The sequence below is a fragment of the Equus przewalskii genome, chromosome 20, assembly GCF_037783145.1.
Source record: "Equus przewalskii isolate Varuska chromosome 20, EquPr2, whole genome shotgun sequence".
Lineage (NCBI taxonomy): Eukaryota > Metazoa > Chordata > Mammalia > Perissodactyla > Equidae > Equus > Equus przewalskii.
Window position 1 is genome coordinate 12,578,570 of NC_091850.1, and position 12,359 is coordinate 12,590,928.

Sequence of the window (12,359 nt, forward strand, 5' to 3'; positions counted from 1 at the left end):
GGCATCAGAAACCATGGAAGGCATAAGGAAATGCCACACTTTTCTTTACACACAGAAAGAAAAGAATTATCAATCCAAAATCCTATATCCAGCGAAAACCCCCTCTTTAGGAATGAAGAGGAAATCAAGACATTCTTAGATAAAAGCAAAGGGATTTGTCATGAGCAGACCTATCCTAAAAGAATGACTGAAGGAAGTTTTCTTAGCAGAAAGGAAATAATGGAACCTTGGAACATCAGGAAGGAGAAAGAACATGATAAGCAAAAATATGTATAAATACAATAGACTTTCCTTCTCTTCTTGAATTTTCTAAATTATGTTTGATAATTGACAAAATTTATAACATATCTGATGTGGTTCTAAATGTATGTAGAGGAAATATTTGACAATTATAAATGCAGGAGGGGAAAGGAATGTTAGGGAGAGAAAGTTTCTGTAATTCACTTGAAGTCATAAAATGACAACACCAGTAGACCAAGATAAGTTACGTATATATAATGTAATTCTAGAGCAACCACTAAAACAGCTGTACAAAAAGATATACTCCAAAGCACTATGGATAAATCAAAATGGAATTCTAAAAAATGTTCAAGTAATGTAAAGGAAGATAGGATAAAGAAAACAGAGAAAACAAACAGAAAACAAATAATAAAATGGCAGACTTAAGCCCTGGTGTATTAATTGGTACATTAGATGTAAAGTCTAAACGCAGCAATTAAAAAAACAGAGATTGACATTGTGAACAAAACATGTGACCTACCTATATGTTGTCTAGAAGAAACTTATTTCAAATACAATTACATAGGTAAGTTGAATATAAAGAGATTAAAAAATATATCACATTAGCATTAATCAGAGGAAAGCAAGAGTGGTTATATTGATATCAGATAAAATAGACTTCAGAGCAAAGAAAATTACCAGAGACAGACAAAGTTGTTATGTAAAGGTAAAATAGTCACTTTACAAAGAAGACATTTCTAAATGTGTATGAAGCAAATAAAAGAGCTGAAAAGAAGGCAACAAAAACTCATAGAACTGAAAGGTGAAATAGATAAATCCACAATTACAGTTGAAGACTTCAACATCTCTCTCAATAATTGATAGAACAACTAGTTAGGAAATCATCAAGGATATGCAAAAACTCAACACCGCCATCAACCAACAGGATCTAATCAACATTTAGAGAACATTCCACTCAATAACAGCAAAATACACATTTTTTCAAGTGTCTACACAATTTATACCAATATAGACCATATTCTAAGACAAAAAAAAACTTCAACCAGTTAAAAAAATAACTGAAATCATAAAGGTGGCTTTCTGACTGCAATGGAATTAAACTGGAAATCAATAACAAACAGTTTTGCTTGGAAACGAAGCAACACACATTTAAATGATCTGTGGGTCAAAGAGGAAATCTCAAGGGAAATAAAAATATATATTCAACTGAATAAAAGTAAAAATGCAACATATAATTTGTGGGACACAGCTAAAGTTCTGAGAGGGAAATTTATAATACTAAATGCATATATTACAAAAGAGGAAACCTCTCAAGTCAGTAGTCTAAACTCCCACCTCAAGAACCTAGAAAAAGAATGTGAAAATAAACCTAAAGCAAGAAGAAAGAAGAAAAAATTGGTTTCACAGGCCGATTGGAAACAATGATTTATCCAGCATTCCTTCTGTAAAAAATATGATTAAAAGTATATATTGTGGCCTTCAAAATGCCAATACCCAACTAAATAAGAATCATGAGACAATGAAGTTAATAAATTGAGTTGATGGTTACTGTAATGAGCAAGATAATGATTACTTCTGGTGATCGTTTTTCTCAATAGTAACCAAACATTTCTCTGGAAATGAGTCACTAAAGATGGAGCAGTGTTTTTCTTTCTTCCTTGATTAATCAAAATTCATCTTATATTAAAGAACACTTTAGTCATAAGTTTAAGTTGGTGTTTAGAGGATAGATAAGTTGCTTCTCATGTTCATTTCCTTGTTTATATAATTAGGAGCAGAAAAATATCTTTACTGGTTGTTGTCAGCATTGGCTACAAATTAGAATCATTTAGAGAGCTTTAACGTATACTGATGCCTGGGGCCCTCCTAGGAGATTCTGACTTAATTGGTTTATGGCAGAAGTTCTCAGAATGTGGTCTCAGACCTAGAGCAGTCATAACATCACTTGGGAACTTGTTAAAAATGCAAATTCACAATCCCCACTCCTGACTTAGCAGTCTATGTTTTAACATGCCCTTCAAGTGATTGCAAGGCAGTGTGTCTCAAACTTTAATGGGATATAAAGCTCCTGGAGAATCTTACAAAAATACGGATTTTGATTCATGGTCTGATATGGGGCCTGAGATGATTATTAACAAACTTCCAAAGTATCCTAATGATGCTGGTGGTTGACCACAATTTGAGTAATAAGGGTTTATAGGACAACCAGACATTTGTAGTTTTAAAACTTCCCAAGTGAGAATGTAACCAAAGTTGAGAACAACCAATCTAGATAGCTCTACGTGAGACTGCCAATAGCACATGAAATCTGAATGATCTTTCCTAGTATTTTGTACCTGAGGTTGGGAAGTCACTGAAGAGCACATATTCATTCTCTTTACTTTGATGGTCATTGACTTTAAGTCGCTCCTCAGTTGTCTAAGAATCCCAATTGTGATGGTTTCAGTCCTTATTTTCTAGAACCAATGTTGAACACCTTGCTTTCTATCTTCATCTTGTACCTTTCTACCCATCAACATTTGCCTACTCAGTATCTTTCAGAGTTTTACTTTTCATTCCCAATCAGAAATTAGCTAATGAGGTGAACTAATCATTCCTGTGTACTGGGAGAGGTTTAGACCCCTCCCCTTGAGGTAATATGGATCTTGTAACTATCTTCTGAGACAATGCCTGAGACCAATGTCTTCAGAGCACCTCTCTCATTTCACACATTCTGACCGGGCATGCTTAGCTATTCCAATGTTATCAAGGAGAAACACCCATGTGCCGATAACTTCAACTCTACACGACCAGTTCAGATCACTCTCTGAGCTGTCATTGAGTGGACATCTTTCCTTAGATTTCTCAAAGTCACCTCAAATTCAGTGTGCCCAAAATAGAACTCTTCTCACCACATCTGCATCTCCTCCTGCATTCTCTATCTCAGTGATGTAGCTTGGTAGTCATGCTCGACTCTTTCCCCTTTTTTCCACTCCAGATGGAACTTATTGTTAGGATCTGTGGATTCTACCACTCTTGAATCCGTGTATTTGTCTCTATTGAGACTGCCACTACTCTGCTTGAGGTCTTCATCATATCTTAAATTGCGGTGTCATAACTCATTTCTCTGCCTTCAGGCTGGCCTTCTCTTACTTATTTCCATACGGTATTCAGAGTGTTTATTCTTGTCACTTTCTCATCGTTAAAACTCTTCAGTGATTCTCCATTGCGCTCAGAATTAGGTCTAAACTCCTTAATATGACTTTAAAACCATTAACGGTCAGTGCTTGCTCACCTTTCCAGGAATTCTCTCCACCTTAAACTGGATGCATTTTTCGTATGTACCATTTTCTCTGTAGGTTCAAAGCCTTTGAATAGGTGATGCCTCTACTTAGAGTGTCTGTCCATTTTCCCTGTGCCTAATCCTCATTCTCCTTTTTGCTAAGATACCACCTCTGAACAGATTCCTTGATCTTCCTTGATTACACTCCTCTCAAGGTGGAATTACAAACTCTGATGATCCCCACTGTTACAATTATCACAATGAACTTCAATTCTCTCTTTCCCGGTTTATCTTCCTCACCAGCTCCATAAGGGTAGGGATTATTTTGTTCACCACTGTATCCTTAGCATCAAGCCCAGTGTCTGTATTATAGTCTATGCTCAATAAACATAAATAAACAATGCCATGGAGTTTCACCCCCACATGGAAGACATCACCATGGATTTCACACTCTCAGACACTCTGGAGGATGGGCATTGACACTCACTTGTTGAGAAATACAGTGGCCTAAGGGCTCCAGGCTTTGAATGGTGTGCCTTTCTGGGAAAAAAAAAAAAAAATTAATAAACAAAATTCCCTGTAGTGTGAAGAAAGGAGCTTGCCATGGCAAATCAGTGAGAGAAAAGTTTTGAGGTAGCTGGAACTGTTAGAAATATACAGATCACATTATAGATAGTTGATTCTCTGTTTATCACAGTTCTCAGCTTCTTATAGAGGGTATCTGGAAAAAGAGGACCAAAAATAAGTGGAGAAGGAGTATTCTAATTAGGTTGAATGATATATTTTCTTCTTCTAAGCTATCACAATATAATTTTTTAACCAATTAATTAATTAATTTTTATTGCAGTAACATTGGATTTAAACATTATATAACTTTCAGGTGTACATTGTAATATATTTCAAATTCTGTGTAGATTACATCATGTTCACCACCCAAAGACTAATTATAATCCATCAACACACATATGTGTCTAGTCACCCCTTTTGCTCTCCTCCGTCCACCACTCCACTCTGGTAACCACCAATCCAATCTCTGTTGCTATGTGTTTGTTTGTTGTTGTTTTTATCTTCTACTTATGAGTAAGATCATATGGTATTTGACTTCCTCCCTCTGACTTATTTCACTTGGCATAATATCCTCAAGGTCTATCCATCTTGTCACAAATGGCCGGATTTCATCATTTTTGATGGCTGGGTAGTATTCCATTGTGTATATATACTGCATCTTCTTTATTCATTCATCCCTTGATATGGGCACCTAGGTTGCTTCCAAGTCTTGGCTATTGTGAATAAGGCTGCAATGAACATAGGAGTGCATGTATCTTTATACATTTGTGTTTTCCTGATCTTTGGATAAATACCCAGCAGTGGAACAGCTGAATCATATGGTAGATCTATTCTTAATATTCTGAGGAATCTCCATACTGCTTTCCATAGTGGCTGCACCAGTCTACACTCCCACCAGCAGTGTACAAGGGTTCCCATCTCTCCACATCCTCTCCAACAGTTCTTGTTTCCTGTCTTGTTAATTATAGCCATTCTGACTGGAGTGAGGAGATATCTCATTATAGTTTTGATTTGCAATTCCCTGATAGCTAATGATGTTGAACATCTTTTCATGTGCCTGTTGGCCATCCATATATATTCTTTGGAGAAACCTCTGTTCAGATCTTTTGCCCGCTTTTTTTTTTTGGAAGATTGGCCCTGAGCTAACATGTGCTGCCAATCCTTCTCTTTTTTGCTGAGGAAGACTGGCCCTGAGCTAACATCTGTGCCCATCTTCCTGCACTTTATATGTGGGACGCCTACCGCAGCACCGGGTCTTTTGTTGTTCCATATAAATTTTAGGAATCTTTGTTCTATTTCTGTGAAAATAGTTGTTGGGACTTTGATAGGGATTGCATTGAATCTGTAGATTGCTTTAGTAAGTATGGACATTTTAACTATGTTGATTCTTCCAAACCAAGATCATAGAATATCTTTCCACTTCTCTGTGTCTTCTTCAATTTCTTTCAACAATGTTTTACAGTTTTTGGTGTACAGATCTTTCACCTCTTTGGTTAAGTTTATTCCTAGGTATTTTATTCTTTTTGTTGCAATTATAGGCGGGATTATATTCTTAATTTCTCTTTTTGCTACTTCATTGTCAGTGTATAGAAACACAACTGATTTTTGTATGTTGATTTTGTATCCTGCGACTTGACTGTATTCATTTATTATTTATAAAAGTTTTTGGTGGATTCTTTAGAGTTTTCTATATATAAAATCATGTCATCTGCAAATAGTGACAGCTTCACTTCTTCTTTTCCAATTTGGATCCATTTTATTTCTTTTCATGCCTGATTGCTCTGGCTAGGACTTCCAATACCATGTTAAATAAGAATGGTAAAAGTGGGCATCCTTGCCTGGTTCCTGTTCTTAGAGGGACAGCTTTCAGTTTTTCTCCATTGAGAATGATATTTGCTGTGGGTTTGTCATATACGGCCTTTATTATGTTGAGGTATTGTCCTTCTATATTCATTTTATTTAGAGTTTTTATCATAAATGGATGCTGTATCTTGTCAAATGATTTCTCTGCATCTATTGAGATGATCATGTGATTTTTATCCTTCATTTTATTAATGTGGTGTATCACGTTGATTGATCTGCGGAAGTTGAACCATCCCTGCATCCCTGGAATAAAACCCACTTGATCATGATGTATGATCTTTTAAATGTATTGTATTCGATTTGTTAGTATTTTGTTGAGGATTTTTGCATTGATATTCTTCAGTGATATTGGCCTGTAATTTTCTTTTTTTGTGTTGTAGTTGTTTGCTTTTGGTATCAGGATAATGTTGGCTTTGTAGAATGAGTCAGGAAGCCTCCCCTCCTCTTCAACTTTTTGGAACAGTTTGAGAAGGATAGGTATTAAACCTTCTTTGAGTATTTAGTAGAATTTACCAGGTTAGCCATCTTGTCCTAGACTTTTATTTTTGGGGAAGTTTTAGTTTACTGTTTCAATCTCCTTATTGGTGATCGGTCTATTCAAATTCTCTACTTCTTGGTCCAGTTTTGGAAGGTCGTATGATATGAAGGATTTATCCATGTCTTCTAGATTATCCAATTTGTTGGCATATGGCTTTTCATAGTATTTTCTTATAATCTTTTGTATTTCTGAGGTGTATGTTGTAATTTCTCCTCTTTCATTTCTGATTTTATTTATTTGAGCCTTCTCTCTTTTTTTCTTGGTGAGTCTAGCTGAAGGTTTGTCAATTTTGTTTATCTTTTCAAAGAACCAGCTCTTGGTTTCATTAACTTTTTCTATTGTTTTTTAAGTCTCTATTCCATTTATTTCTGCTCTGATTTTTATTATTTCCTTCTTTCTGCTGATTTTTGGCTCTGTCCTTTTTCCAGTTCCTTTAAGGGCACTGTTAGATTGTTTGGGATTTTTCTTGGTGGTGAGGTAGGCCTGAATTACTATAAATTTCCCTCCTAGAATTGCTTTTGCTGTATTCCATAGATTTTGGCACGTCATATTTTAATTTTCCTTTGTCTCCAGGTATGTTTTTATTTCTTCTTTGACTTCTTCATTGACCCAATTGTTGTTCAGTAGCATTTTGTTTAATCTCCACATATTTGTGGCTTTTCTGATTTTCTTCCTGTAGTTGATTTCTAGTTTCATACCTTTGTGGTCACAAAACATGCATGGTATTATTTCAATCTTCTTAAACTTATTGAGACTTGTTTTGTGGGCTAATATGTGATCAATCCTGGAGAATGTCCCATGTGCATTTGAAAAGAATGTGTATTCTGTGGTTTTTGGATGGAATGTTCTACATATATCTACTAAGTCCATCTCCTCTCAGGTGTCGTTTAAGGCCAGTGTTTCCTTATTGATCTTCTTTTTAGAAGATCTATCCATTGGGTAAGTGGAGTGTTAACGTCCCCTACTATTATTGTGTTGATGTCTATTTCTCCTTTTATGTCTGTTAAATATTGCTTTATATATTTAGGTGCTCCTATGTTGGGTGCATAGATATTTACAAGTTTTATATCCTCTTGTTGGATTATTCCCTTTATCGTTATGTACTGCCCTTCTTCGTCTCTTGTTACAGTTTTTGTTTTAAAGTCTATTTTGTCTGATATAAGTATTGCTGCCCCTGCTTTCTTGTTTTTGCCATTTGCATGGAGTGTCTTTTTCCATCCTTTCACTTTCAGTTTGTGAGTGTTTTTAGGTCTAAAGAGTGTCTCTTGTATGCAACATATATATGGGTCTTGTTTTTTTTTTTAATCCAATTTGCCACCCTATGCCTTTCTATTGGAGTATTTAGTCCATTGACATTTAAAGTAGCTATTGATAAAAATGTATTTATTGCCATAATGTTAGTTTTTTTGGGTGTTTTAATAGTTCTTCTCTGTTCCTTTCTTCTTCTCTTGCTCTCTTCCCTTGTGGTTTGATAGCTTTCTTTAGTAATACATTTGATTTACTCTTTCTTATTTGTTTACTTATTATAGATTTCTCATTTGTGATTACCATGAGGTTCCTATATAATATTCTATGTATATAGTAATCTATATTGAGTTGATAATCTTTTTAGCTTGACCTCTTTCTGGAAGCTCTACTCTTTTACTCCTCTCCTCCCACATTTTACGTTTTTGAAATCATATCTAATCTCTTGTTTTGTGTGTGTCTATCCATTACCCTCTTATCATCGAAATAGGTAATTTTAGTACTTTTGTCTTTTAATGTTCATATTATCTCATAGGTAGTTGATCTGCTACCTTTACTACATTTTTGCCTGTACCAGTGATTTTATTGCCTGGTTTTTTGTTTGTTTATTTGTTTGTTTTTGATAATTTTCTTATCCCTATTTATGGTCTTTTCTTTCTCACTTAAATAAGTCCCTTCAGCATTTCCTGTAGAAACGGTTTCTTGGTGATAAACTCCTTTAATTTTTGCTTGTCTGGGAAACTCTTTATCTCTCCTTCCATTCTGAATGATAACCTTGCTGGATAGAGTATTCTTGGCTGTAGGTTTATTCCTTTCAGCACTTTAAATATGCCATGGCACTCTGTTGTACCTGTAGGGTTTTGGCTGAGAAGTCTGCTGATAGCCTTATGGGCTTTCTTTTCTATGTCACTTGTTGCCTTTCTCTTGTTGCTTTTAGAATTCTCTCTTTATCTTCAATTTGGGACATTTTAATTATAATGTGTCGTGGTGTGGGCCTGTTGGTGTTCATCTTCTTTGGTGCTCTCTGTGCTTCCTGTATTTGGAGGTCTGTTTCCTTTCTTAGGTTAGGAAATTTTTCAGCTATTATTTTTTCAAATAGATTCTCTGCTCCTTTGTCTCTCTCTTCTCCTTCTGGGACGCATATAATATGAATGTTAATGTGCTTGATATTGTCCCAGAGGTCCCTTAGACTGTTCTTATTCTGCCTAATTCTTTTTTCTTTTATCTGTTCAGCTTGAGTGATTTCCTCTAGTCTTTATTCCAGCTCACTGAGCCATTCTTCTGTATCATCTATTGAGTCCCTCTAGTGAATTTTTCATTTCCAGTATTGTATTCTTCATTTCTGATTGGTCCTTTGTTATATTTTCCAATTCTTTGTTGATGTTCTCACTGTGTGTGTTCATCCAGTCTTCTCCAAATATCAGTGAACATCCTTATGAGTTTTTGTTTGAACTCTTTGTCAGGTAGATTGCTTATTTCTGTTTCATTGAGTTCTTTTTCTGGGATTTTGTCCTGGAATGTATCCCTTTGCCTCCTCATTATGCCTCTTTCTCTGTGCTTATATCTATGTATTTGTTGAGTCAGCTATGTCTCCTGATCTTGGAGAAATGGCCTTATGTAAGAGATCCCTTTTGAGGCCCAGCAGTGTGCTTCCCTCTCATCACCAGTCCACATGATCCAGGAGTGATCCCTGTGTGGACTACTTGTGTGTGTTCTGCTGTGGCAGGGTTCCTCTTACTGCAGGTACCTATGGAATCTAGTCTCTCTCTCTCACTGACTGTTTGTAAATCGGTTTTGGGGAGCCTCAGCACCATTGGGTACAAGGTCTAATAGCACAATCCTGTTGCAGTTTTCCTGTTAATTGGGTAGGTACTCAGTGTAGCTGATTGCTAGGCTTAGGGGCTTACATTTGCCGTAGGCCTCAGGCCTGCAAGGCTGTTGTCAGCTCTCTTAGGATTGCAGCTGAGTAGGGATGGCCCTAGGCATGGGATTATTCAACTATTTCAGGGCTTGGCAGGCAGGAGTGACACTCCCCATGGCTGCCTGTGAAGCACAAGTCTCCTGCCACTGAAAAGCCCCACCCCCCCGGGTCCACATGCACTGTCAACACAGTCCCAGCCCATGCACACTTCCCGACCCCCTGGAGCATATCCAGTCGCCCCACTGCACAGGCACCTACCTCTCCTCCATTGCCCCCCACAGCCCACTGGGTCCTCACACATGCCCTGCCCCACAGAGGTGGACATACCTGCCTGCCTGTAGAAGTTTAAGGCATCCAGTCCATCCAGGCTGACAAGTAGCCCAAGGGCTTGCTGTTGAGTGAGGCTGGTCCCCATGGCCAGCCATCTGCCCTGGCTGAACTGGATTTAATCTGCACTCTAGTGGGTGTGGCAGACCTCTGGGCTATCAGGCCATGGGAAGAATTTCAACAGCGTCTGCCAGTGTCTCTGTCAGCACACCTGTACTGGGTCACAACAATGGCTGCCACCAATGTCTCAGTCTCTGGAAAGGTCTCATCTCTCCCTGAAATGCACACAGAGACCACCAGGTGAGTCTCTTTCCACCAAAGCACTGTGCAGCCTTCCTTTTGGTGGTTTTAGGTTGCTCTCTGAGATGGGTGAATTTGTGCACTGGCCCTTTAAGAGCTGGGTTTTTCTGGCTTTCCTCTGATAGTTTTTCTGGGGGTATTCCCCTTGCAGTTAATAGCCAGTGAAGCCAGATAGTAGGACCCTCAGTTGTACTGAGTCTGAAGGGTGCTTATAGCAGTAATGGGCACCTGCTCAGGTCCTCACTCCTCCAGGAAGGGCTGCATACCTTAGGGTGGCTCCCGCCTGGCCAGCTGTGAATCTCTGGGGCTGATGAAGGTGGCTTTTTTTCTCTCCAGAAGGAATTTCTGCCTCTTCCACCTCAGTAAGGACTATTCCTTGTTGTGGGGGTTCTTTTCATCTAGTTTTCAGTTTTCTCTCCAGGGTACTTCTTCCAAAAATAGTTGTAACCTTGTTGTATTTGTGGAAGGAAGTGAGTTCAGAGTCTGCCTGTGCTGCCATCTTGATGAGCTCTCTCTATCATAATACAATTTTTAAAGGGCTTCAGTTAATAATTAAATTCTTTATATACTTGCAGCATTTTTCTTTTATGGATTCAATTTCCTTCCAGAACCAGATGGGGGTTCTTGTTTAACTGACACAGTTCCATATTCTGAGTTCTCAACTTTTTTTCTACTTTACTTCCAGGGCTGTATGTGGCAAATTGCCCAATATACACCTAATCACCAGTGGGTCGGAGAAGCTATAATTCCAAACTTTGAAGGAAATGTCAGGTTTAAAAGATTGCCGTTCATTTTCTGCATGCATATTTGCCTAGGGAAACTTTGTAACATAAACCAAAGTTTGGTAAATAAACAGTGAATGAATAAGTGTATGGATTGGTGACAAATACTTCAGTCTAGCATCTCCAGGGCCTTTTGTCAGCATTCCACCAGAATTCTGCACCTTAGAGACCATATGGGTTTCACAATGTCTTCTCCTGATTTCTGTTTTATCGGGTTATCTTCTCCAGCAATCTGAGAGCACAGTTTTGATGCTGACTTCCATGTGGAGGCTTGATGGCCCCTCTCTAGACCATGCTGTAGTGCAAATTAATGTCAGTGTTTCTCCTCTAGGGGGAGCCTGGTACACCAAGTACCAGTGGGGTGTTTCTCTCTGGGCTTCTACTTCCAATTTTGGAACTAGATGTGTTTATTCTTGCTTCTGTGCCTTTCCTTGTGCTCTTTCCCCAGGAATTTCCCTTGAATCCATTTCCTCATTCCATATCTCCTCTGCTTATCTAAATATTATCTTAGAACATTCAGCTCAAGTTTCTACTGCTCCTGCAATTAGGGCATAGATCATAGTCTTTAGGTGCTTCGCCCTTCTTAATGCTGTGTACCATTCTCTCCAATTATTTCATGTTTCTTTAGAGCAGAGGTTGTATCTTCACTTTACATGTAAAAGCATGTGCAACATCTATCTCAGTTTGAGGCCATTTAAGTGCTGTACTTCATTTGAAATGACATATTGAGCTGTTCATATGACATTTCCCATGGTCTTATCTGAAAACCAGGTTAGCACAGGCAAGACTTCAGGCTATTAGAACATTCCCATGGATTTTCTCAGGCTTTCAGAATTGTTATATACGGCCTTTTCTTTTATGAGGATTACACCTCTCTGGTTCTCATGTAACTAGTCAATTTTCCTCTCACCCAGTATGGGACTATGAAGGAAAGAATGAGAAGGGGAAATTGGAGGATTAGAGGTTAGAAGAAATTGCTTAAGCTTCTTTATTCATTTAATTCCAAGTTACAAGGAAAGAATTGGATCAATTACATTTCTCTGAGCTTTATCTCAGTTTTCGTCAGCTTAATACCATCAGCACCTAGTACTAGTGCCTGGCACATGACAAATGCTTCCAATAAATAGTCGTTGAATAGATTTATCACGTGAAGGAGGGTGGCTATAAAAATAATAGTAAGCTCATACTAAAATGAAAATAACATCAATAGCTTTCCTACCAATTGGTCACTATCTATATCTTTGATTCTCTCTGGTACTCTGAAATTAGTAAAAATGGTGTTTTCAAAGAATCTTATGAGAAATGCTTGCTCTG

The 12,359-nt window shown here is 37.7% G+C and overlaps 1 protein-coding gene across 17 annotated transcripts in view; it reads left to right on the forward strand.

Moving 5' to 3' along the window:
- PDE4D (phosphodiesterase 4D) overlaps positions 1 to 12,359 on the forward strand; it is a 1,369,870-nt gene that overhangs the window by 235,860 nt on the left and 1,121,651 nt on the right. The window lies entirely within an intron of this gene.